Raw genomic sequence first — 24551 nt, 5'->3', positions numbered from 1 at the left:
TATCGTACTTTGTATCTTGTTTTTTTTATTCAGATGGAAGGAGTGAGATTGACCTCTGGTGATGGGGCACAAACTGACTTTTAGGATTTGGTCACACTGGCACACTGTACTTAGGCGTGCTTCAACCCTAATGTCCAGTTTGTTTGGCCAGTCTGACCACAAGCCGGCCATGCTTGGGCATAATTCACTGTTCTGCTTTGGCACGCTTCGGAGAGGTGGGCATCAGCATGGTTCACTTCATGCAGTGTAACTACACCTTTAGAAGCAGACCTTGCAAAGCATTGCAACATCCAGAAACCAATGAACAAGGAAAAAAATGCAATGAAAATGAAGGGTTCATCATTTTTCTGTATGTTTGACTATGACCTTTTTTTTTTTCTTTTAATGGATAGAAACAAGACGAAATAACGCTCCCTTTTGCTTTTATATCAGTTTTGTGAAGTCCACCTCCAAAGGGTCACAGGGTTGTTAAAGCTAGGTCAATAAGAGGAACCAGTATGCCGGAGGACACTACCTTTTTACATATATGAAAACACACTTAATGACTAAAAAAAATGATTTTTTGAAAAGTGTACCACTAGTGGAAAGTATGATCTGCATCTTTGATCTCAAATTGTGATAGGATACTATTCCCCACATGTCTGCATTTCTGAATGCAATACCCCACCTCTAACAAGTAGAGCTCAGAAGATTTTACCACCAGATGTTGATTTGTGGCCCCAGGAGAAAGACCTTTAGGAACAGAATCAGAATCAGAAATACTTTATCAATACCTGAGGGGAAACTAGAAATTGCAGGTCACATAAAGAGAAAATGCAATTAAATGAGTTAATATTAGTCAATTTCATTGTATTATCTCTGATAATTAAAGTTAAGCTGCCATTTATGGACACTTCCTCAACTTCTGTATGTCTGAAACATTGGTCAACAGTCAGTTAAGTTTTTAAACTTCTTGATACACCAAAATGACTAGATCTTCAAAGGATCTCCAGCATTAGTCCATTAGAGCGGAAACCTCCAGTGTAATGTACATATGTATTTGCGGTTAGTCTGTGTATTCAGAAAGATCGTAATTAGAAGTGTGCATGTCTCTTGGAAACTAAGTAGCACCACAGTGCATTACATCAGGATAAATTACATTAAGACATTGAGTTGATGTAGATGGCCAAAATTGTGGTAGAGAAAGAGAATAAACATGTTTTTTTTTTAACATAAAGTTGCATTTGTAGATTAAAATAATGCAGTGGGGTTTTACACGGAACAGAAAACAGCATGTGCAAATGTGCCCATGTATCTAAGAGATAATAGAGATGTATCACCAGTGTGAAGGCGTAATGTTGGTGTCTTTTATTATATACTATCAATCAGCAGACAGCAGATTGATAGTGGAGGTGAAGTATAGACCCCTCAGATTGTAAAAAAAAAAAAAAGCTGATACAGCACAACTGGACTGTCACTTCTCCTCCTTCTGTTTTCCCCCAAAAAGGATGTTTACTTTCCATGTAACTCCAGAGTCAAATTAAGTACTAAAATATCATTATCCACTTTAATCACATAGACACATAGACTTTGTTTCACAAAATTTCTCTTCTTCAGGCAGCTTCATGTGTGGGATATAAATAGCTAGGCGGTTGCAGGGATTGATTCCAATATGTAATTTGAAGCCTGACCCACAGCTCTAAAGCACCAGCTCCTCTCTGCAGGTGATGAAAACAATGTGTGCTTTTTTCAGGCCAGCTTTTGTTGCCATCCAGTGCACTCCCACTCAGCTTGTAAATGTTGCATTGCTGTTGTTCAGTGAAACACTGGGCTCCAAGTGTAGTTACTTACCTGAATGGACAGCCTCCAGGTTTCACTGAGTCTTTCTTGCATTTGCATCATCTACAAACTTTTCAACTGTTGGGCTGTAACACCCAGAGGAATACTATAAGGGGGAACTTTTTTGACGCTAATCTAATATTGTTGTAACTTCAGAATGATTCAGCTCTCCATCCTTACAGTGGCTCTTTTTGTCAGTGTTGAGGTGTATTCAGTTAGAGCAGGTTTTTTATCAGACTGAGGCCTTGTTTTTTCTTTCTTACTTCAAACTCTCCACTTTCTGTTATTCACTGTCTGTATGCTGTGTTTGAGAGGAAACAGAATTGTGTCAGTAACTCAGGAACCAGCAGGCTATTTGTCATGGTTTATCAGATGTTCATAGATAGATTCTGTGTGAAAGAGGGAGGTATGTGGAACGTTTTGCTCATCATTCACACTCCCCTCAGGTCCCTGGGCTGATTGTCTACACCTGATCTACAAATGCATTAAAACAAAACAAAACATCAGACTTGTGAGAGGCGATAGTTTTAATGCCCTATTAACTCAGATTCACAGGCACAGGCTGCTAGGCCAAAGTCTTTTCCAATTATGTTTCACAAACTGAACCAAAACTTAAGCTGTCACAGTAATAGGTCCATTGCTATTATGACATGGTGCAACCAAACAGGACATTAGCCCTGTTTCCACCAAGTAGCCTGGTTTGGATCAGTACAGTCTGGTACAGGTTGAATAGGCTAAGCCTGATCCTGCTTGAGGTGTCCACAGCCAGCCGTGTGTAAGCCAGAATGCTGATAGCCACTTCAGTCACGCAATAGCAGTGCGACCATAGACTGTATAAAACATGGACGTAGCCTCTGCGACGTAACCTGTCTGTTGCTGTACCTTGCTGTTGCTGCTGACACTTCAAATGAAGCCAATCCGTGGACACAGCCACATTCTTTATGAAGCCGGTTGTGGGTTTCATTTTAAACAGCTACAGGATGCTCGTCGGTCATGTGACCTAAGCTGTGCCTCTGATTGGAAAATCAAATGATCCTCATAACTTCTAAACCATTGAGTAAAAAAACAAAAAAACTAACCGTACAGTGTGTGCCAATAGTGAAATCAGTGAAAAAGTCAGTTTTTATGGCTGGGTGTGTACGTGACTTCTGGTCTTTCTCTCGCCAGCCTCAAGAGGATTCTCGTTGAACAGCAACATTTAGCACTTCCACATAGGTTTCATTTTTACTAAGCGGATGTCACCCCTTGAGGGCGACTCAGTGTAGGTACAATCAAGCTTTGTTTCAGAGAGGGCTGTTTGCCACGAGGAAAAATCCTGCAGCTGCTGTTACACAGCAAGTGACAATTTTTTCAACCAATGAACGGACTGTGGTACGGTAGCTTCACCATCTGGGGTCAGATCAGTGTGTCTGGCACCCCAACAGAAGGGTCTCAAAAAGTGGGACGGTTTGTCTTGGTAATTTGGGGACCTGTTCTGGAATTACTCAGTGGAAATGCCACAAAATGCATGCCTTACCAAGATTCTAAGTTTTCATTTTTTCAGTGCAGGAGTTCTAAATGTAATCAACAACTAACTTTGCTTGCCTGCTGTTAAATGCTTGGCAGGAAACATATTCTGTTTACCACAGCCCTTTCTTTCTTACTCTTTACTTTATTATTTCGATCAGTTTTTTTTTTTTGTTTTTTTTTTTCAAAAATCAGCTGCCACTTAGAATAGAATAAATAAAGAGACACACACAAACACATCAAGCACAAATGGTAAATTAGGAAATCCATATAGATACAAGAAGGACTCATAGCTTCTGATGGAAGCACACTTCCATAAGTCAGTGTCTTGTTGCGTTGAAGACTTTCATCCAGCCATGTTGATTTGGGGTAAGGGTTGGCTGAGTCTGCCAGAGACAGTTCAGGGAGAGAGGTACTGACACACAGCTCTCTCAGACCAATGTGTTGTCGCTCCAAACATGTTGCTCTGTGTAATTGCTTTAATTGCTGTCATTGTGCGTAATGTTTGGTCTTTTTTCTCTTCTCTGGTGGTAAAAGCTTTATACTAATTACATCTGTCAGCCCTGCAGCCAATTCCAGTATTTCACTATTAATTCAGCACTGCGGAGTATTTGAATTTACATTGTTTCTGTATACTGGTGTGTTGTGTGTGGCAGAAAGTGACCAACTACTAGGTGTTCAGCAATTCATGGGTCATCTGGGATTAAAAGGTAAATCTGAGAATCTTGATTGTGAATTTTTTTAATGAAAGATAGGTCATAACTCATAAAAATCAACCAACCATTTCCTTTTGTCTCTTGAGACTTTTGCTCAATTAAAGAAAAACATCCTGTCTAAAAATGCCCTTTTCTCCTCTTTAGGTACGACACAATCAACAATCGACAGTAGATGAATGCTCCTCTTCCTAAGCTGGTCCCCTCGGCAGCAGCTACAGTGTGAGCAGTGAATGAGACCGGCTGCTCAGCAGGTGTCCTCTACATACCACAGATCAACACCTGTAGCTTCACTGAATCACCTATGATAGGTCAGCCATGTGTCAGCAACCACATTTGAAGATTTCAGCAGTATCACGTGGACATCTCTTTCTTCTTTGGCACATCACAGAGATGTGACATCTTCAAAGGACTCTTTTTGCCGTATAACATGACTGTTGTTTACTGTGCAAACCAGCGCATACCATGCTGTGGTTTGCTCTTCACAGATGTATTGTTCCTCTTTCCTCATTACTATACATTGTCCATCAAAAGATAATTACTGGCTCATCAGCTAAATTTAACTTCATCCAGTCTTGAAAAATAATGTATATATATATATATTTTTTTTTTCAGTAATGGAACACTCACCCTGGAAAAGCTTACCTCATCATCAGTCTAACCTCTGCTTTAGTATGTGCATTACCTTAAGTCTTTGGTCAGCGATATTCTGCTGTTTCTCAAGAGAACATTAGGGGTTGTTTTGACATTGCCTAGAGCCACAGCTTTAACAAGTATTTCCACTCAAACCCTTCTGCTTGATTTCACCTGTTTAAAGAGGGGTTATACTGTCCCTCTGGTACCCCTGTAGTAGTTTTACAGCTCTGAAAAGAAGACAAAAAAATCCATACTTTTCTTACACTTGTGTAAGAAAACCCTATCAGCCTCTGTCTGAAATGCTTTGCTTTGAGCTTTGTTGCTATCTCTTTACGGCTACCTGCTCCATAAACCCCTTACTTTTGATTGGCCAGCTCTCTGGAGGTCTGTCTAGAGACCTATGGGCAGGTCTTGGTGTTTGAGGTCTGCCCTTTCAATAGGTTGGGAACGAGTTAAGAGATCCTTATGAGATGAGTTCATTTTACCAGTAACTTTTGTAAAGACCTCATGACAATCTTGTAATTTTTAGGGCAGGCTATTTTTAACAGTTTAAAAATTGGAATTTATATAACATATGAATATTTACGCTGTTTAAAAATTCTGCACGTTTAGAATAGAAGCGATCGTAATTTACTTATCCCAAAAGGAATTTCAGAGTCACCGCAGCAATACAAGAAAGTTTATGGTGACCACCATCCTGTTTGCGCACTGCAGGTAAAATCCATCTAGTGTGGTGTTTGTGTCCAGTGTTTGCTCTATTAGCCATGTCTGTGAATGGCATGATGCTACTCTGCCCTCTGGTATTATCTTCTATGCTGGGTTAGCATGGCTAGCTCATCCAGCTTATTGGAGATAGATCTTACATTTCACATAATGATAGATAGAAGAACCGATCGATGTTGTCTCTTCTTAGCTCTAGCTGCAGCACCAGCACGTTCTCCTCGCCTCGCTCTCCTCAGCTCACAGAGAACACCAGTCCCAGCACGGGTTAGCATCTACATGCTACAGGCTGCTGATGGGTCAAAACTTGTGTGTGTAAACAATGCAACCAAGGATAAACATTGGATCTCCAGACACACACACACAGCAAAAAAAAAGAAAAAAAAAGTTGTAACACTCCTGCAAACTCAACTAGTTTGGTGACAGTAGCTAATAAATGAGCCAGAAAAAGTAATGACAAGCTCCAAATGCAAGGATAACCAAAAAGATAAGAAAAAAGCTGCTGCAACAGGTAGTCTCTCGGTGGTGATTTTTTATGTTCATGTTTAAAACATGGGAAAGCGTAATATTCCTCTCTTGAGTCCTTGATGGCCATTTTAGGAAAGCATCATGGAGCAGATAACTGTACAGAGTTGAATCTTGGGGCTTCCTGTTCACTTTGCATGTTATACACAGGGTACTCTCCTCACACTCATTCATTCACAATCTTGTCTCCATATCAAGATGAAACATGAATCCATTTTGTTATACTTTAATAAAACAAACCATGCTTCTATGTGAGTGTTAGATTTATTCCAAGAAAAAGTCAACAGAAATTGCAGAGGTTTTCCCTTCCTTTTTTTCCTGTTCTTTTTCTCCCTTTGGTTTTACCACCATGAAAGCTGTTATTGGCCAAACTCTGTGGTGTTTCACTTCACAAACCTCCAGCCACATACTACGCCAGTGCCACCAGGGTCCTGTTAGAGAGGCAGCAACAAAAGAAATTCTTTTACCAAGCTACTGTAACTCCAGAGTGGCAGAAAAACACAAAATGAACAACCCAGCATGATGTCAAACACTGACAGCTGTGTTCTCTGTGCTGGAATCTTGTCTGCAAGCAAATCTGGTCACAAAGTGCATTTATGAAAGATGCAGCACAGCACAGCAGTGAGTACTGATGATGAAGACCAGTGAAGACTACAGGGAGTGACTGTCATTTAAACAGTTTAGTTTGTGCTAATAAAAAACCCATCTATTTATCAAAGATCTAAATGGGTGGGGTTTTTTTCATTAACAAAACAGGCCAGCTGTGTACCTGATATCAGTCAAGTTGCTTAGATAAGATTAGTGGTTGTACATAGAATTACATGTAACAAACAGTTGTCAGGATCATCTCATCTTTCTCTATGATAGAAAGCACATAAGCAAATTTATGAAAGTGTCAAACTGTATCCTTAAAGCTTCACAAAATACGTTTTTGTGCACATTAATACTCCACAATTAGAGCCTCAATATTTGATATGGGATGACCGTGTTTGAATTGTTTGTCTCTGAAGGACTCTCAGTGCAAAGTTCTGTCTAAATGTTTTCTGAAAAGTTTCATCTTTTGTCATTTTGTTGCTATAAGCACTATTCGGAGCAGCAGGCATCAGAGAAAACTCTGTGTCAAAAATGATTTTGAATTTAGATGACACGAACTTGAGCTTGTGCCATTAAAGGGTTAGCAAGGAGATTCTTCTGTCAGCTCTCATGCCATAAAACTTGCTCTCTGTTTATGGAGAAATTTAAGAGAAAGACTGCTGTGAGCAGCATTATGAATATGTGAGTGTGTGTTAGTGCCAAAAGCAGGATGGTATTGAAGAACAGGCAGAGCAGCTGGCAAAGACATGAAAACACACATGTAGAGCATTGCAAGTGCTCAGCCCTGGGATATTATCTCAACTCGGTTGTTATGCGTTTGTCAAAGACTCACATGGGCAGACAATCTTTCATCTGTCACAATGTGTGATGATCCTGAATCTGACAGCTAACAAGACAACAGCTGATGGACAGATGTGTGTCATCCCATCATGCTCTCAAATTCCCACACATCTCCTCCTGTGCACGACTTTCATAGTCTCTGGGCTCTGTCTGTGTTTCCTCTTGTTTTCTGTCTGTGTTTATATATATATATATATATATATATATATATATATATATATATATATATATATATATATATATATATATATATATATATATATATATATATATATATATATATATACACACACACTAGAGTACCAAACTATATATATATATATATAAACACACACACACACACAAAAGGAACTGCAAACAATTGTATGGCAGCCTTCCTCTCTTGCAGAATGAAAACTAATGTGACAAACTAGTTGCTTTAGCGGATCTCCCAAGATGTGTGGTGACTCTGCGGATTTGCTTGTTGTATCAGTCTATTTTTCTATTTTCTAAGACGTAAGGGTGTAAATTTGCCTCCTTTAGCCTCATTTATTTCCTTAGCAGCAACAAAAAAAAAGAATAAAAAAAAAACGATGCAAAAGTTAAGATATCTCTCTGAAAAAAATAGTATCACACATTTACCAAAGGAGCATTATAAAGGTGGGTAAGGGGTAAAAAAAGATGGTGTTTCCATGGATACCTCATGGGTTTTGCACTCTATCTTACTAAATTAAATCATATCTTCCTCCTTTGCTGTTTTCTTCTTTTCTAATGCTACTTTTATTTTGAACAACATAAAAGGACACAAAAATGAAAAATTTTAGCTGCTCTAATTACTTTTCATTCAGCTTTTTCATCCTGTTTCCTGCTGCTTTCTGTTTCTCTCTGCATGAGAAGAAGTAGCAGTAGAGGCTCAGTGAACACATAAGGACATCCTCAGGTTTCAAATTCAGATCTCAAACCTCAGATGAAACAGCCTTAGGCCAAATACTCTCATTTCAAGCTTCCTGTTGGCCAGCTATTTCAAAATAGGGAGCTGTGGCGCTGTCCATGGTGCTGAAATAGAGCAGACTGGCAGCTGTCACCCAGAGGGAAAAAGAGAGATGCAAACAGGAACGATGGATTTTGGCTCTACTTAGGGGTTGATTTTGATCAGTAACTAAAGGTAATGCAGAGTGCTTCAGGCTCAGGTTCAGTAGGGCACAATAAATCAGGAGGAGGATGTCACACTGGACTACATCATTGTTTCCCATTCATTGCCAGTACGCATCATTATTTAAATTATTGACCACCGTTTATAACCATTACTATCTAAATCATCAATATACCTTTTTTTTTTTTTTTTTTTTACCAAATCCTCAACTGAATCAAAATAATACTATAAAAAGTTATGTGTGTGCTTAAAGCCAGCTAATCACACCTGATCTCCCAACTCTCTGACTTCTTTCACACAAATTTGTGGCTCCTTCTTGTGATTGGTCTGCAGGAGTTTCATCAGATACCTGATGCTTTTTCAGCTGAGGTCTTAAACCTGACTCTGAAACCCTGGGATATTCTTATAATATGTGCATCACAAAGAAAACATCCAGAACCTCCCCCTCTATCTCTCAGAGGAGATTGTCCTGCAGTGTTGATGCTGACCAAACATTTCCTTGCGGTTATAAGATGATGATGACTGCTGTCTGGGATTCTTTATCAGACAGAGATGTCTCATCTGGATATGAACAGTAGACAGTTTGGAAGAATCAGTTTGTTGTCATTGGTGAATGTGCTGCCCTGGATAGTTTTTATAGAATCAGTTAAGTGTTGTTTTGATACAGGACACAGATAGGAAAGTCAATAAGGCATCCTACACTGACTGTATGCATACATGCCAAGGGAAAACATCCAGTTTAGGTAAATGAACCTTTTGCAGATATATATGAAAAAAAGAAAGAACAACAGACTTTTAAGGCATTGAAAAGCCTTTTTTTTAGCTTGTTCAAAAAACAGCTTTGGTCTGAGTTGCTAATTTTGCTACCATCCCATAGCCTACTGTATACTGGGGGAGGATTTTTTTTCTAACTCAGTAGTTAAAAAGATATCAGAACCACAAGTTTGTCCAATCAGAGGCACAGCTCAGCTCATGTGACTGACAAGCGCCCTATGGCTGTTGGAAAGGCTCAAAGCCCACATCATATCCAGTATGGCCCCCTGCCAACAGCTGGCTTTATTATTCTGCATTAGGAACAGATGAGTGGCGGGGTGGAGACAACATTTACATTTTATACAGTCAGTGGTACAACATGCCCATGGCCTTGGCTCTGTTATTTATTATTTTAATTAAGTTTATTTAGTCAAAAGTCTGTAAAGCCTTTTTTGGCAGAGATTTTTTAACCAAATCTAGAGACAATCCTTTATGAGGCTTTAAAAAAAGCAAGGTCCTTCTTTGTCCTTTGTTTTTTGTTGAATTAAGGAAGAAACTTTGCTTTTAATGCTGAAGGCCAGGGGATGAGAGCAAAAACACCACAGCAGAGACAGAAATATTGAACAACAACAGCAGTCCGCTGAGGCTGGACAAATCAGAATGAGATACTCCTGCCTGGCAGAGAGAGAAAAGCAGGAAGCAGTGGTGAAAGTTTCTATGGAAAAGAGGCTTTTCCTTTGAAAGTGTCCAGTAATTATTCTGCTTTAGGCCCTGAGCAGAGAGAAATTAGTGTTTTGTGTTTATGAGACCAACACAAAACATACTCATGGTAAATGTCCAGCACATGGGCTGGAAGAGACTGGCAGCAGCATTTTAATGAGGCAGGAGAAGAAGAAAATAAACTCGTCATGCAGAGTCTGAGGAAGACCAACCAGAGCAATAGTGATGGAAGCAGACACACCTCATATTTTGAAGTGTGAATGACTGCATTGCAATAAAAAACATCTTGTAATTCATGTTGATTGACTTGCTAAGACAACACAATGAATGATAATGTCTTTTTGTTGGTCGTTTTCCTTTAGTCTTCCTTTTAGCATCACCATTGTTTAAAATCTACCAAATCTGTTAAGTTTTTTATTGAGTTTCATTTGAGTTTTTTCAAAACTGCTTAGTTGAATGAATGGCTGAAAGCATGATAGAGTGCAGCTCATTCACAGTGTTTGTGTGCAGAGCAGCAGGAGTGCCTCTCTCCTCCATGCAGGTGACCTGTTGATTAAACATGTGTGACACCTTTCTACAACCGTGGAAAAAAGAAAGAGAGTAGCAGGTCTCTCCAGAATACAACAAGCTTTTAGAGCTTTTTTTTTTTTTTGCTAACAGCAATTATCGAGGCATCAGACCTGTTTTTGGTTTCAAACAGTTACAACAGTTAGACAAAGAATTACAGTTTCTACATTATTCATGCTGCTTTGTGCAGGCTGTAGTCAGCCCAGAGGAAATTGCTCAAAGACAAAATCAAAAGCAAAGTGATTCAATTGCAGTGAGAGAATAAATTTGTAAAGCAGTTTTATGCATTCTTTGATAAAAGTCCCCCTTAATTTTCGTCCTCTGTTTAGACAACAAATATGCCCCTACATTGGGTGCGTCTCAAAGTGATAAAGTTTCATCCTTCCTTCCTCCCCTTGTGTCGTTCTCTTGCGTCTTAGTCCCTCCCACCAGAGATGATGGAGAGAAGGGAGGAAATAAGAGAGGAGAGAGGATGGAGGAGATTCGTTTATAGAGCAATGGGACATCCTCTCCTCCAGAGCATCCCATGAAGCGACGTGTTTCAGTGATGACAGCATCAGCTGATCACCTCTGGATCATCTGTCAGTCAGCTCTAACAGCTGTTTGTGTGTCTGCACATGTGTGCTGTAATAACTCTGATAAAACATAAACAGTAACAGTGATTTGTCTGTTTCTTTAACCAGTTTAACAAACACGTTACTATGAAGAAAACCTGCTCTCAGTTTATTCTGTGTGCTGTTAAGAAACACACAGATCACTTTATCATCAAAATGCCTCATTATTAGATTGTTTATGGACTATTTAGCCTTTATCTAGAGTGCAGATGATCGTGAACCCTGAAACCTTTCAGTATTAATCCTCTGCTAAATTGGTTTGACAATGGTTGTGTTCAGTATTTTGTGCTTTATGACCCGTTTCTGAACGATCCTCAGTGCCTGTTTCCAGCTCCATCTTTTCTCTCTCATTAAACTCTGTTGTGTTTGTGAGGTTTCATGCAGAGAAGTCTGAGCCGCTGCAGCGCCCAATCAGAGAGTGATATCCCATATGGGGGCATGTCTGTCTGTGAAAAGACTTCCGCAAAGACAGCTCTCATGATTCCTCGGTCAGATCAGTCTCCTCCCTTTCCTCTCCTCTCTCCTCCAAGCACAATTATTGCTTTGGGACAGTCTTCAAAATGGCGGCTCAGAGAGTACTTCTGGTGCCTTGGAGGAGAGAGGAGAGAGGAGGCTTCAGGTTATCGCTTTGAGATGCACCCATTGAGTCTGAAAGTTTTGATATTCATACATGGAGGAGCCTATGCTCTATCCACCATTATCTATGACCCCAACAAAAGTAAAATCCAGCCTGGTCCCAACTTAATTCACTCCTGACAGCTCTCCAGGTGAGACGAGCAACATTATAGTTTTATGTTGACTAAAAGGCTAGAGTGCCCTGCCTAATGACCTAAACAAGTGCAGAAGTGCTTTAAAACTGTATTTTCTCTAATAGGAAGACAGAAAGAAGTGTTTCCAATGTTTCCGTTTTTTCATCATGCTAACTTTAAAAGGTGCCTTCCCATTCCTTGATTAATGTAGCATGAAGAGTGTGCTTCAGGACATGGCTTATTATTACATATGAACAATCAACTCTGTCTATCCTAATGAGAGGAAAGAGACTTGCAGAAAAGGCAGGGACTAATGTGTCTTTTAAAGCCCTATTGTCTTGTTTTAGTCTGGATACTATGACTCACAAGTCATTTGTAATTTTCTGTTTCTTTGCAGAGTTACGGAAACACATTGTTTTTAAAAGAAAATAAACTCCACTGGCATTTTATAATCTATAAACACTTAACGGCTGAAAAAGGGAGATAAATGAATACTAACAGCAGTGAGGCCACAGCTTATTATTTTACTCAGCCTGATCCACTGAGATGTGCAGCTTGCTGAATAATGAATCCTCTAAATTCAAGACCACATAAATTTTTAGATTGTTTCGATATGTTTTTATGCAGATGATGAATAAAGAAGAAAACACACACACTGGATGAAATCACAGTGATCTTATGTGTAGTGTGTCACATAAATCAAGTTGACAGAGTTATTGATAAGCTGCTCTAGTACACATCAGGCTGCTGTTCTAGTACATTTAACCAAGACTGACAGAGCAATAGAAGAGGAAACCGACAAAGACTCAGAAACAGCACTATCTGCAGTCTGTGAGGATGAAGTCTCGCAGAGTCATCGTGCAGGAGAGCTGATATTCTCCCCTCACTGCGTCCTGCTCTCTGCAGGCCTGCACCTCTGTTTATCAGGAGGAGCAGCTCCAGGCTTTACCCTGCACTCTCAACTTTCTTGCGTCAGCTGTGCTTCCTCTCTGAGTGGATTTAGGCTTTATGTAATACACTAAACAAAAATATTAAAGCGAAAATGTTTTGTTTTGGCTCACATTTTCTATGAGCTGGACTCAAAGATCTAAGACTTGTCCCATGTACTTTTTTAAAAGGCCAGTTTATCACACAGCACAATCCCACAGATGTTGCAAGTTTTAAGGGTGCGTGCAATTTGCATGCTGACTGCAGGAATTCACAAAAGAGCTGTTAAATTTCAATTTCTCTACCATAATCTGTTGTCATAGGCATTTCACTGAACTTTGGCTGAGCTGAACAAGGATAGACCACATGTAACCACACAAGCCCAGGAACTCCACATCCAGCATCTTCACCTCCAAGATCGTCTCAGACCAGAAACTCTGACGGCTACTGCAACAACCGGTTTGCACAACTAAACAGTTTTTGCACAAACTGGGAGGAACTGTCTCAGGGAAGCGCATCTGCATGCTTGTTGTTCTTGTCGGGGTCTTGACCTGACAGCAGTTCATTGCTGAGGTGACTAGTTTCCTTGACCCCCAAGCTCATGAAAAATGAGAGCAAAAGCAAAAATGTCTATATTTTTGCTCAGTGTATTTTTTTCTTGTCCTTTTTCTGGTCCTCTAGTCCTTTAGTGAGCACCTTGTGTATATGCAAATTGTATAAACCCCAGACGAGAACAAAGCTGTAATCAGCTTACAGGCAAAGTTTTAATCCTCTCCGCATGCAAACTCCTGTTTCTGTTCCTCATATCAAAGAGAACATTTGTACAGATATTTAAAGTAATTTGTTTTGTCCCTCTGCAGTTGCACAACACTACGAACTGAGTTGCATCATAAAGCATGTGTATAACTGGGTTTCATTATAACTTGGAAATTTCCCACAGCAAACAACAGTTTCACCATGATAGATAATATAAGTGAAGCAAAGCTGTGCTGGAATGAGTCGGCTGATTTATCTCAGCATGAAAACAGCAGAGTTTGACACTGACTGAATCTGAACAGAGCCGGAGGAAAAGAGACGGATGTTAGCCAGCAATAGAGCAAGATTAATGCATTGAAGATGTTGCACAGTGTGTGTTCTCTCATATGAAAAGCTGAGTCAGAGCGACGTATGCTGTTATCGACAAGAAAATAAAAACAGTCATAATGATAAATTCCCTCTTTATAATGCCAAACTTTGAATCTCCCACCAGCAAAAAAAGAAGAAGAAAAAAAGAGTTTATCTCACAAATGCCTGTTTTTTCTTTTGAATTATCACTTTTTTCCAAAACACTAAGGTATGGATCTTGAATAATCATTCATTTTCTGTAACGTTGTTTATAGAATAAAGGTTTAATTTAAGTTTACAACCCTCAATTCCATTCTGAATACATTTACCATTTCACACGACTTAAACTATTCTGAATGTCATTTTGGCTTCTCCAAAGCTGAATTTGTAACACCACTTTATTAGACCACACCAGGATGGGCAGGTTTTAAACTCTGGATGTGAAAAGATATGAAAACAAACCTAGCATACTGTTCAGTAGAAGTCACTGATATGGAAAATTCCCTGAAAGCTTCAGCTCATCAGGTACAGTAGTGTTTAGACACACTAATGCTTTTAACACCTTTCTGTTTGCTGTGTCTCAGTCTACACCCACACACCAACATACAAACAAACTCCATAATACTTTGATGCTTTGCACCTCTGATGTAGAGTCTGTCTGCTAGAAGCCAGATCACCTTTCATTTCTAAAACACGAGAGACAAACTAATAAAGTTAAAGCTTTTTTTTGTCTATAGTAGGAGTAGAATGTAACAAAAAAAGTATAATTTCTGAATTATGTAATACTTTTTGTCTCTCATACTAAAGAGATCATACTAAAAGTGGTGAAAATTTGTGCTTTAAAGGTAGAGTCTGCAAGATTTTCATAAAAAAATAAAATGTAAACTTTTATAGGAATAATCCTGCTCAATCTTAACTCCTGGGTCTCTTTAAATGTGTGCCAGTGCCTGCATCTGCCTCTAACCCTCTCCTCTGCCTGTATGATGTTTTTGACGTTTTTGGCTGGAGAGTAAATGTAGTGACATCAGGCAATCACAGTGCCCCACGTGCACAAGTGACTGATTGATTAGCGAATCTAAGAAGCTATCCTGAGCAGCTAGTGGACGTAGCATGGAGAAAGAAAAACACAATCAAATTGAAACAAAATGCCAAACACATAAAGCTTTTTCCTAAATAAGGGTGAAGCTTGGCTTGACTTTCACCCGCTTTTGGGCATTTGGAGAGCAGCACAGGATGACGCGCGACATGAGCTGGCTTCCTGGTGAGCTGGTATTTGTCAAATAATCAAGTGATTAGCTTGTGCTAACATGCCAAGTCAGGGGGAACATCTCTCAAGTCTCTCATGTAGAAATGCAATGCTGCATGTTGTTGAGCTTTAATGAAGGGTAATACTTCTGGTTTCAGAATCAGAAATGGGTTTGTAGCCTGAAAAAGAAGTAAAAATATATAAATAAATTCCAATTGCATGCAAAGTTTCCAGGAAATGTTCCCACCAATGTAATTTCCTGTTAACATGGAGGCCAACAAAGACATTTAATTGCCTGCAGGATATTTAACACAAATAGCCTTTTTGATTCTCAGCTTATGCAGCCAGTGGCCTGTAAAGCCCTGGCAATGTACCAGTCCAGGTTAAAGGTCAAAGGCTCCCATGGGAGCATATTGCTGTCTGAAACAAAGAAAAATGAAACATTTGCCCTGGGGTAAAATGAAAGCCAATTTGTAGACCAGAACAGAGCTGCTATGTTGTGTACAGAGCACAAAGGGTTCCTTTGGCTTCAGGGAGCAGTTCATCTGCTGAAAGGTCAGCTCCTCTGAAAGGCTGAGACTAGATGTACCCAGAAGAGAACCTGGAGAGGAAAGAGACATATGGGCATGTTCCATTTCATCTGTCAAGGAAACAAGGATTCATACACAAGACACTGAAACGGAGCACAACATTGGATGTAACAACCTTGAATGCACATGTACAGTATACATGTATTGTTTTGGTTATCTTTGGACAGAAATATCGAGATGACTCGCTGCAGGAGTGTGGTGTGTGCTAGAGGTACATGCAAACAAAACGTGTCAACCAGCTGACATTTCTGCTCTACAACCAACAATTTAGGCTGAGAGGATAAAATGAACTCAGACACAAGCCCTCCCTTTCTCCCTGATCCAGCAGCCAGCCTGTCAGCAGGCAACACCACCTGTCTCTTTCCCTGCCGTTGATAGGTCGAAATAATTGTCACTTATCTTGCAACAGTGGCTGTATTTGTCCTTGCTATACACAGCCTTCTCTGAAATAAGCTTGATTGTGTTCTGTAACAAATAGTAGCAATCACAAAGAAGGTGAATTGCATTCAACTCTTGCTCTTTGATTACTGAGTCGCATTTTTATTCTTTGTTGGATTTATTAGCAGGGTACACTGTGTTGCGCTGCCATGGTGGCACGCAATTAAGTAACTCTAGTGAGACGACTGTTAATCGTTTATCTCTGTAACACAAGTTTTTCTGCACACGCTTTTAACTTGTATGACGCAACTGTGTTGTCTTTTCTTTATGTAACTTGAATCGTGACCTCATCTTTTGTGCTTTAATTCAAGAATTGTTTTTCATAACCTCCTTGTAGAGAACTTTGTGGTCTGAAAAAAAACCCTTAATATTCTGATTTTACCCACTTATTAACAGGATGGTTTCAATGTTTGTTTTGTTTTGTCCATGAGTAGTTTATACCCAGTCAGTGAAAAGATACTTTTCTTTCATGCTCTCACTGGTAAAGTTTGCCAAACTTTCTCTGCTACACTTTCAGCAAGTGTCTTTTTTTTCAGACTGAATACATTAAGTTGGAGGAGTTGTTGGGCTTTTTAACATCTTCAAGTGATGAGATGAAATAATTCACCAGTAAATTTCTTATGGCATATAGCGTGATATTAAACCATCTAATAACTACTGATTCTTTGACAAATGCAGTGCTTAGATGGATGCTTTTGATACTCAAAAAATTATCCATTGTGATAATGATCCCCACCACAGCTTCCTGTCAAAGTAGCATCAGTTTCTTTGAATGGGACACCTTTCATTAGTTTCTTTTGGTGGTTTTTGTACTGTAACTCTAGTCTAACATTAATATAACTCTCTAGTTTCAAACCAGCTGTAAGAAATCTCCAAAGGGAGCCAATTGCAGCTTAGAGGCTTTAATGAGGACCATTACAGCCCATCTCACGGACATGTAATGATGTGAAACTCTGTAAGACACTGCAGTGACCCTCCATCTACTGCAGCTTTCCGTTGTATTCTTCACTATTTTCCATCTCTTGATTTTTCAGCAATTCTTTTCTTTTGAGTGCACCTCATCCTTTCTTTCTGGCTTTTTGTATTCGCTACCTGGAGGCATACCTGCCAGTTTTGTTCATTTTCATCTGGACTTTTGAGGCAGGGTAAGATAAATAGTGATTGTGTCTTACATGGGACTCAGTGATTGAATGAGTCTACTGCACACAAAGGAGCAGTAATCCCATGTGTTACAGACGACCACTGACACGGACCATTTAACCTCAAACTTCTCCAAACACCCTGTTCCATCTTCCTCTCCTCGCCTTTGCCTCAATCACTATCTGCACATCTCACATCTCTGTCTGTCCCCTTGGTTGTTCACACAGCAGATGGAGCTAAGTGGGCTGGGATGAATGTTTGTTTAGGAAACACACTAGATGACTGTGAGAGGAGGTGTAGGATGAAACTTTGCCCTTGACAAGATATCTGATACAGTTTGTGTTAACATCTGATGTTTGTACAAAATTCAGACAGAATGTCTGTTTCATATAAAATATTAAAAAATAAAATGACAACCTTGAAAAGAACAAAAAATAAATAATTCTAAAAAAAAATAAAAAATAAAAAAATGAAAAATTCTGGCCTTCTGATTTGACTCACTGCATTTTTCCGGCATTTAGACTGTGAAAAATCACTATCTGACTCTTTACTATGAGTACCCTGCCTGCAGTTAGTGAGGGCAGAGGGTGTATGTTGCACTTGTGGGTGGTAATTTGCTGAGGAAATAAAATCAAGTTGCAGTGACACAAACCGTGCCTTACAGGGCACTAAGTCACGCAAATGACACAATATAGAAATCATAATTTTTTTCCTCAAGAGGAAACAGCTTTTCAGTTTATTCATTTACACAAGGCCTTAATGAAAGCGCATGATCATCTTGCTCATGTGCTTTGAATACTTTGCTCGGATGAATGTTTTTTTTTTTTACTTCTAGATGTATTTAAACGATTCTTACTTTAATTTTTCATGATGCATCTATCATAAACTTTGAATGTCACCATTCTTCATGGAATATTTTCACTGTGAAGTGAAGCTGAATACAGATCTGCAGCAGAGTTGCAGTAACACTCAATACATCAAATAAAAAACCAAGATATAAAGTTTTGATAAAGAGAAACAGTCCTCTGTAGGACAAAGATCAATGTACGAATTCTGTTGAATCAATACAGAGCTTAAAGGTTTAAAGAGAGTCTCCTGGATAAAAGCAGGGCCCAGTCTCTAAACGGCAAACTATTCAGTGTGAAATGGCTCTCACTGACACTTAAAATTGTACTAATTATATGAAAGGGAAAGAGCCAGACGACAGCAAGTTTTTACCAAGTCACCTCTTTTGTTTGTAAAGGAGTAAATCCTTAAAGTCAAGATCTTTTTACTTTAAAATATACGTTTAAAAGAAAAAAAAAAGATGTTAAAGAGAGGGTATTATTTTTGACAATGTTTTAAACATGGCTATAAAAGTAACAATGCTGGATGTTCATACTAAAGGTGTGCTGAATTTCAACTGCTTCATATTCATATGTTGTAGAAATCCCTGAGTCTGTCTGTAAACTGCTCAAAATGTTCCACTTTGATAACATCTTCACAAGACTTGTTTAACTGGTGAGGTCATCTTCTAAAGATCTTCTAACTAGTCAAAAAACCAAAGTGGTCAAAAAGGCCATGAGATTTACTGATCTCTAACTTTTCTCTGAAATCCTTACTCTTAGGTTCAAGCTGAGATCAATGATTAAATCCATTCATTAAAATAAACAAGTTTGAGAAATGCAACCTTTGGTGAGAAGGCTGCGAGGAAGAATTTGAATTTTTCATGGATTTTAGACAGCAGAGATCAAATATCCCTGGGTAATAACACAGAAGAATTACAAACACAGATCTTAGATAAATAAAAACTTCACACAGGCCTGAAAATTCTAATGCAAACAGTTCACAAAAGACAAAATACCAAGTTTTTTCAAGGTTATAAAAAATAACTGTTAACAATCAGGTACTTTAAGAGCTTATAAAAACTTTTTTATTGATCTCTGGCTTAAGTTACTGAAAACTCTCATCTAAGCTTCTGTCTGAAACACTTTAATTCAGCTCTCTCTTTCTCTTAAAATCATCAAAGTGGCAGAGCATGTGCTGGGATTGAAAAATGAAGACCTTAGCATTTAAAACATTTATATGAAGTGTTACCATGGAGCAACATTCACTTAAGAACACTTAAGCACTTAATCTGAGCATTCTCCTCTTTGTCCTCAGGGGTAGAATGAGTCAGGTCTAAGACCGAACTATAAGTGATTTTTCAGCACTTACTGAACGAGAGTTGAAGTATATTGTTGCAGCAATTGACCACCTGCAGCCAAATAACTTGAAGCATTTTGTTGCACTAACTAGGTTTTCCTTCTGTCTAAATCCTTGCTTGTGTTGGAAAAAAGTATCTGCTAATTGAAACTGTAAAACTCAGTGGGGAACCTTCAGGGACTTCTAGGCCTTCAGAGAAGGCCTTAAAAAATCTGGACAAAAAAATATTTGTATCATATATCTCTCTATATATAATTTCTCATTTAGTTGAATAAAATACATTTAATACATCATATAAGTTTTAAAATTAAGTGTACTGCAAAGCTCACTTCAGCAATGAAAGGGTTACTGTCTTGAAACATGTTATCTCTATCAGAGCCCAGTTTGCTGGCTCGTTAAGTGGTTAGGACTTCACGAAGGCCAGGCTGTGTTTCGGTTTTGAGAGAGACAGGAAAATTGACCAATCACGATTTGATTTTTTGGGGGGCGGGACAAAAACTGAAGAGCATAGGCCTTCGTGAAGTCCGAACAGTGGGCAGAGCGGTAAGAGCGGTGAAAGGAATGGCAGAAGATGAGATCAAAGTTGTGGCTAGCTTGTTAGCATTTTTTCAGCGTGTGCGAGTAAAAATTTCATCTGGTCGTGCCCGTGCGAGTGGATATGTCTTAATACTTTATCACGGGCACTGTGTAAGACATTGTGGTTTGAATTCTTCCTCTCTTCCACTGGCTCAGTCAGTCTCCTCCATCTGAACACTCTCCTGTTTTAAAGAGAGAGCGCTGTCGCGTACACACGCAGCTCGTATGAGCATCACACACCGAAGACAGAACTTCATAACGACACACGTTTCACTATTCCAGAGTCAGCCTTCTCACTATATGATTCACGCTGCTCTAAACTCTCCTAATTGAAGAGGATGCTACGTTAGAGCAGAGCTACGTTAGTTTAACTCACGACATGTCAACACCAAAAAAGAAAGATAGAAAACAGCTAAGGCTCTGATAAACTCTTCATCAACAAGTGCAGCACAGTTACCTGTCTCCGTCTCTGAGGTCTCCTGCGTCTTTGGACGTCTTTGGATCAAACCAACTAAGAGAGAGGGGGTGGATGGTTTTTGAGTTTTCGATATATCGCCCAAGTACGGGACTTGATTCACTTTCAAAAAATATTAGCGATCACGGGAGCATGCTTTAAGTGGGGGGACAATCAGGAGAAATCACAAGCCAGGGGAACAGCCAGAGAAGGGGTTTAAAAAATGGGAGACTCCCTCAATATTCAGGAGTGTTGGCAGCCTGCCAGTACTCTCCATGGGTAAAAGTAACGAGTTTATGTATGACAGATGACAAAGATAATAACTAAAGACATTTTCTTCATCATTTTAGGTTATTTAAGTAAGTTTTGTAAACTCACTTAATAATGTTAGTCATTGTTTTATGTAAAGCCTCTTTTTTATTTTTATTTTATTTATTCAATGAAAATGTTTTTTGTTAACTACTTTTTTCCGCGACGATTTCTTTTCTGGGCTGTGAGGGCTGAGGTGAAGGCCCAGCTGTAGTACTTACGGTTCGCCACTGGTAAAACTGTAGAATTGTAGAACATTTGGTTTGAAAAATAAAGCCTATGTGGAAGTGCAAAAAGTTGTTGCTCATTGAGGATCCACTTGAGGCTGGCTGCAGAAAGACCGCAGACCACCATTTTTTCCCCCCTTTCTCGTGGTTTGGAAGATATTATGATCATTTGATTGTCCAATCAGAAACCCAGCTCAGCTCATGTGACTGGCAGGCCTTGTAGCTGTTAGAAAGGAAGCTCAAAGCCCCTGTTGTATCCAATGTGGCTGCTTTCACAGATTGGCTTCATTTCATGGTATCGGGAACAGACAGGTGATGTCATGAAGACTATGTCCATGTTTTGTACAGTCTGTGAGTGTTACTAGTCAAGGGTACAAGCCTTTTTACAGAAGGCTCGATAGATGTGTAAATGTTTCCAAATATAAAGAATAAGTAAGATTATTGTATATTTGGGTTGTGTGAGCTATTTACACCACTGCCTGTCACATAAAAGCTCACCCATGTGGGCTACACTGCACACTCAAAGTCATCAGCCAGTAAATGGGAATAAAAGCAGCTCTTCATATTCTGTCCATTTATTGTCATTCAAACGCTGCCCCAGCTCTATTATTAAGCTTTTTTTTTCTTTTTCATCAGCACACATGCATGATGGCCACTTCGCCAGAGGCCCCCCTGCTGTTATTAAGAGTAAAAATGAAACTGAACTTTTTTTTCTGTTGACAGACTTCTTCTCAAAAACAGGAAATCCTGAAACACTGTAATAGTTCAATGTCCAGCCAGAAGACTTCAAACTGTGCCAGAGACGACAAACACTCGCTGCTTGTGGGCAGCTGCTGCAGAAAACAGCAGAGTGGGCAATAATCTGTGCGCTCTCAGCAGACCGGATTGGATTTTTTGTTTCTTTGTTTTTATCTGAAATCATCTGCACTACGTCTTTCAGTCCATCTGTGGATAAGAGTCAGATTACTCATGAAAGCAAACAGCTGACTATAAGAGACGTATGAGAAACAAATCTCAAGACTGGTTTATTCATGCTGAGATTTTCATTTCCAGTCATCTGACATCAAGTGCCATTTCAGTCAAATTGGAAATAGAGACCTTTATTTTGCATAGTGTAGCAGAGAAAATAACTGTTCCACTGCTCAAAGACAGAAGTTCAAAAATAAAACCATCTCTTTCTCAAACTGATCAAACTCAAACCACTGATGTTTTTTTTTTTATATGCGAGATTTCAGGGCCTCTTCCTTCAACTTAAATCAGAAATAACGAGCCCTCTCCAATCAATGACTACCACTGATGGAGCAGAACACCACTCACTGCAGACCCAAATACACATCAGGCAGCCTGCCAGTCTCAGCCCTGCCAGCAGATATCTGTTTAAACACTGACTCTCATCCTACCCACTCTATATTAAATTTGTCCAGTTAGCCTTGGATAAACTAGAAATTTTTGACTGTCTACTTTTTTCAGATGTCAACCTTCTTCCCTTTCAAACAAATACATCTCAGTATCAGCTGTATAGGAGCAGCCAGCCGTGGCAATGAGATCAAGCCAGTGTTAAGCTTGTCTGTCATTCTAAAGATAGAACGGGGTTCAGGAAACTTGACGTGTACCCCACTGTCACAGTCATATCTGGATGTCACTTTGGAGCATGCAGGATGTATGCTTCTGTCAGAGGAACACTTCTTTTACATCAATTACAGCACACAGAGTGCCCTAAAGCCAACACCCCCCATCTGATCAGTGAGAAGTGCTGTAAGAGGAGCCCACTGAGCCCAGGCTCTAATTTATACTTGTGGTATAAATTAGAGCCTGGGCTCAGTGGGCTCCTCTTACAGCACTTCCTCTGGGACTCCAGTGTGACAATGCAGAGCTCACTGGAGCTGCTCCATTGGCTCTGTTTGTTGGAAACATGCAGGGACAAGTTGGCAGATGTGATGAAGCAGAGAGGAGCTCATGTTTGAGTCATAGCCTTGTTTCTTTACACTCTGCAGATATAACACCTGTTGAGACGACAGTACGATCTGCTGATGTAATTGGCTTCCTCCATGTTCAGACAGCAGAGATTCAAGGGGACAGAGAGAGTGTGATGGGAAAAGAAAGGCAAGATGAGACTGAGGAGTCAGAGTTATCCATCTGAGGAGGACAGTGTGACAGCATCAGCTTCATCCTGCACACATGAAGCTTAAAGCTGGTCATCCATGGCTGAGTTTCCTCTTCCTCCACACCTAAAGCTCCATTTCATGAAAATGTTCAATGTATGAGCTGTCTTCTTTGGCTCATTTCAAACAAAAGAAGACATCTCATTATCCCAACACATTCTGAGACTATGGGAAGGATAAAAGGTGCAAGATATAAAAAGAAATGGCAAAATGCCAAATGCAGAGTGTCTCTAAGATGAGCAGTAAACAGCGCATGTGAGAGTCCACGCCAAAAAGAAAATGGAATCAGTGGAGCTTCCTGTTCTGGCTCGCTACAGATAACAGGAGTGGTCAGCTTTTAAAGGCAGAGCTGAATGTGATGGTCACTGTCATTTTGAAAACAATTTCAGGTCAAAAGCTGCTTCGTTTTTCCATTTTAAAAATTTAATACTGGCACACAAAGTAGTTCAGTGGTTCAGAAGAAGCATAAGTGACAAATTTAGAGTACATTAATAGAAGTACAGCTGTTCCCCTTTCACACACACACACACACACACACACACACACACACACACACACACACACACACACACACACCGACACACACACACACCGACACACACACACACACACACACACACACACACACACACACACACAACTGTAATTACACAAAAACTCCTCGTGAATTTATGAATTTATGAAAATCAAAAGCACAGTGTTTATTAATTTTAAATCAAAGCTCATGTTTTATGTAATCATGGTCTCATTAGTGAACTGAGAAATAAAACAGTATTTCTACAGCTGCATCTGTTGCATCTCAATGTTTCTTTGAGGCAGCAGTGAGCGTTAAGCACACTGTATCCGCTGTGCTGGGGATCACTCAGACTAATCAGACGCTGCGCCTCGGCCACAGCGCATTTAAAGGCGAGGAGAGGCGCTTATTTGATTGGTGAAAACAGCGCTCAGCTGTGTGAAACCCACTCACGGCTTTTCTCCTCCCTCTCTGCCATTTGCGCAGAGGGAGGCGTGGACGCGCACCTCTGTGCTCCTCTGCACCTTGACTGCGCCTCTCTTGGCACTGCAGGAAACTTGCAAAGTACGCCGGTCACGCCCTGTCCGTGTGGCGAAGGACAGCACAGGGCAGGTGTGTCTGCGCTTGTGCCTGATCTACGAAACTAGAGCCCATTATGTTGACAGGAGAAACCACTTCATTAGTCTGTATCACTACTGCTGCATTTGCTGTGACATCTCATCTTAATTATAAAGAAGGCAAAGATCTGACTGAATGTCTCAGTGAGTGCATTTTGTTAACATGCTTAATTGCT

At 39.7% G+C, this 24551-nt stretch overlaps 1 long non-coding RNA gene across 1 annotated transcript in view; it reads left to right on the top strand.

Annotated features, from left to right (window-relative positions):
• Positions 1-7477, top strand: part of LOC141801621 (uncharacterized) — a 120132-nt gene extending 112655 nt beyond the window's left edge. The window contains exon 7 of the long non-coding RNA XR_012599419.1: positions 4185-7477. This is a non-coding gene — a long non-coding RNA (uncharacterized LOC141801621). The remainder of the gene's footprint in view (positions 1-4184) is intronic.
• The last annotated feature ends 17074 nt before the right edge of the window (positions 7478-24551 follow it).

Source organism: Halichoeres trimaculatus, unplaced genomic scaffold, assembly GCF_033239565.1.
Source record: "Halichoeres trimaculatus isolate MK-OKI-2021-1 unplaced genomic scaffold, fHalTri1.1 fHalTri1_scaffold_13, whole genome shotgun sequence".
NCBI classification, from domain to species: Eukaryota; Metazoa; Chordata; class Actinopteri; order Labriformes; family Labridae; genus Halichoeres; species Halichoeres trimaculatus.
Note: the sequence above shows the minus strand (reverse complement) of the source record. Positions and strands in the feature narration are given on the sequence as shown.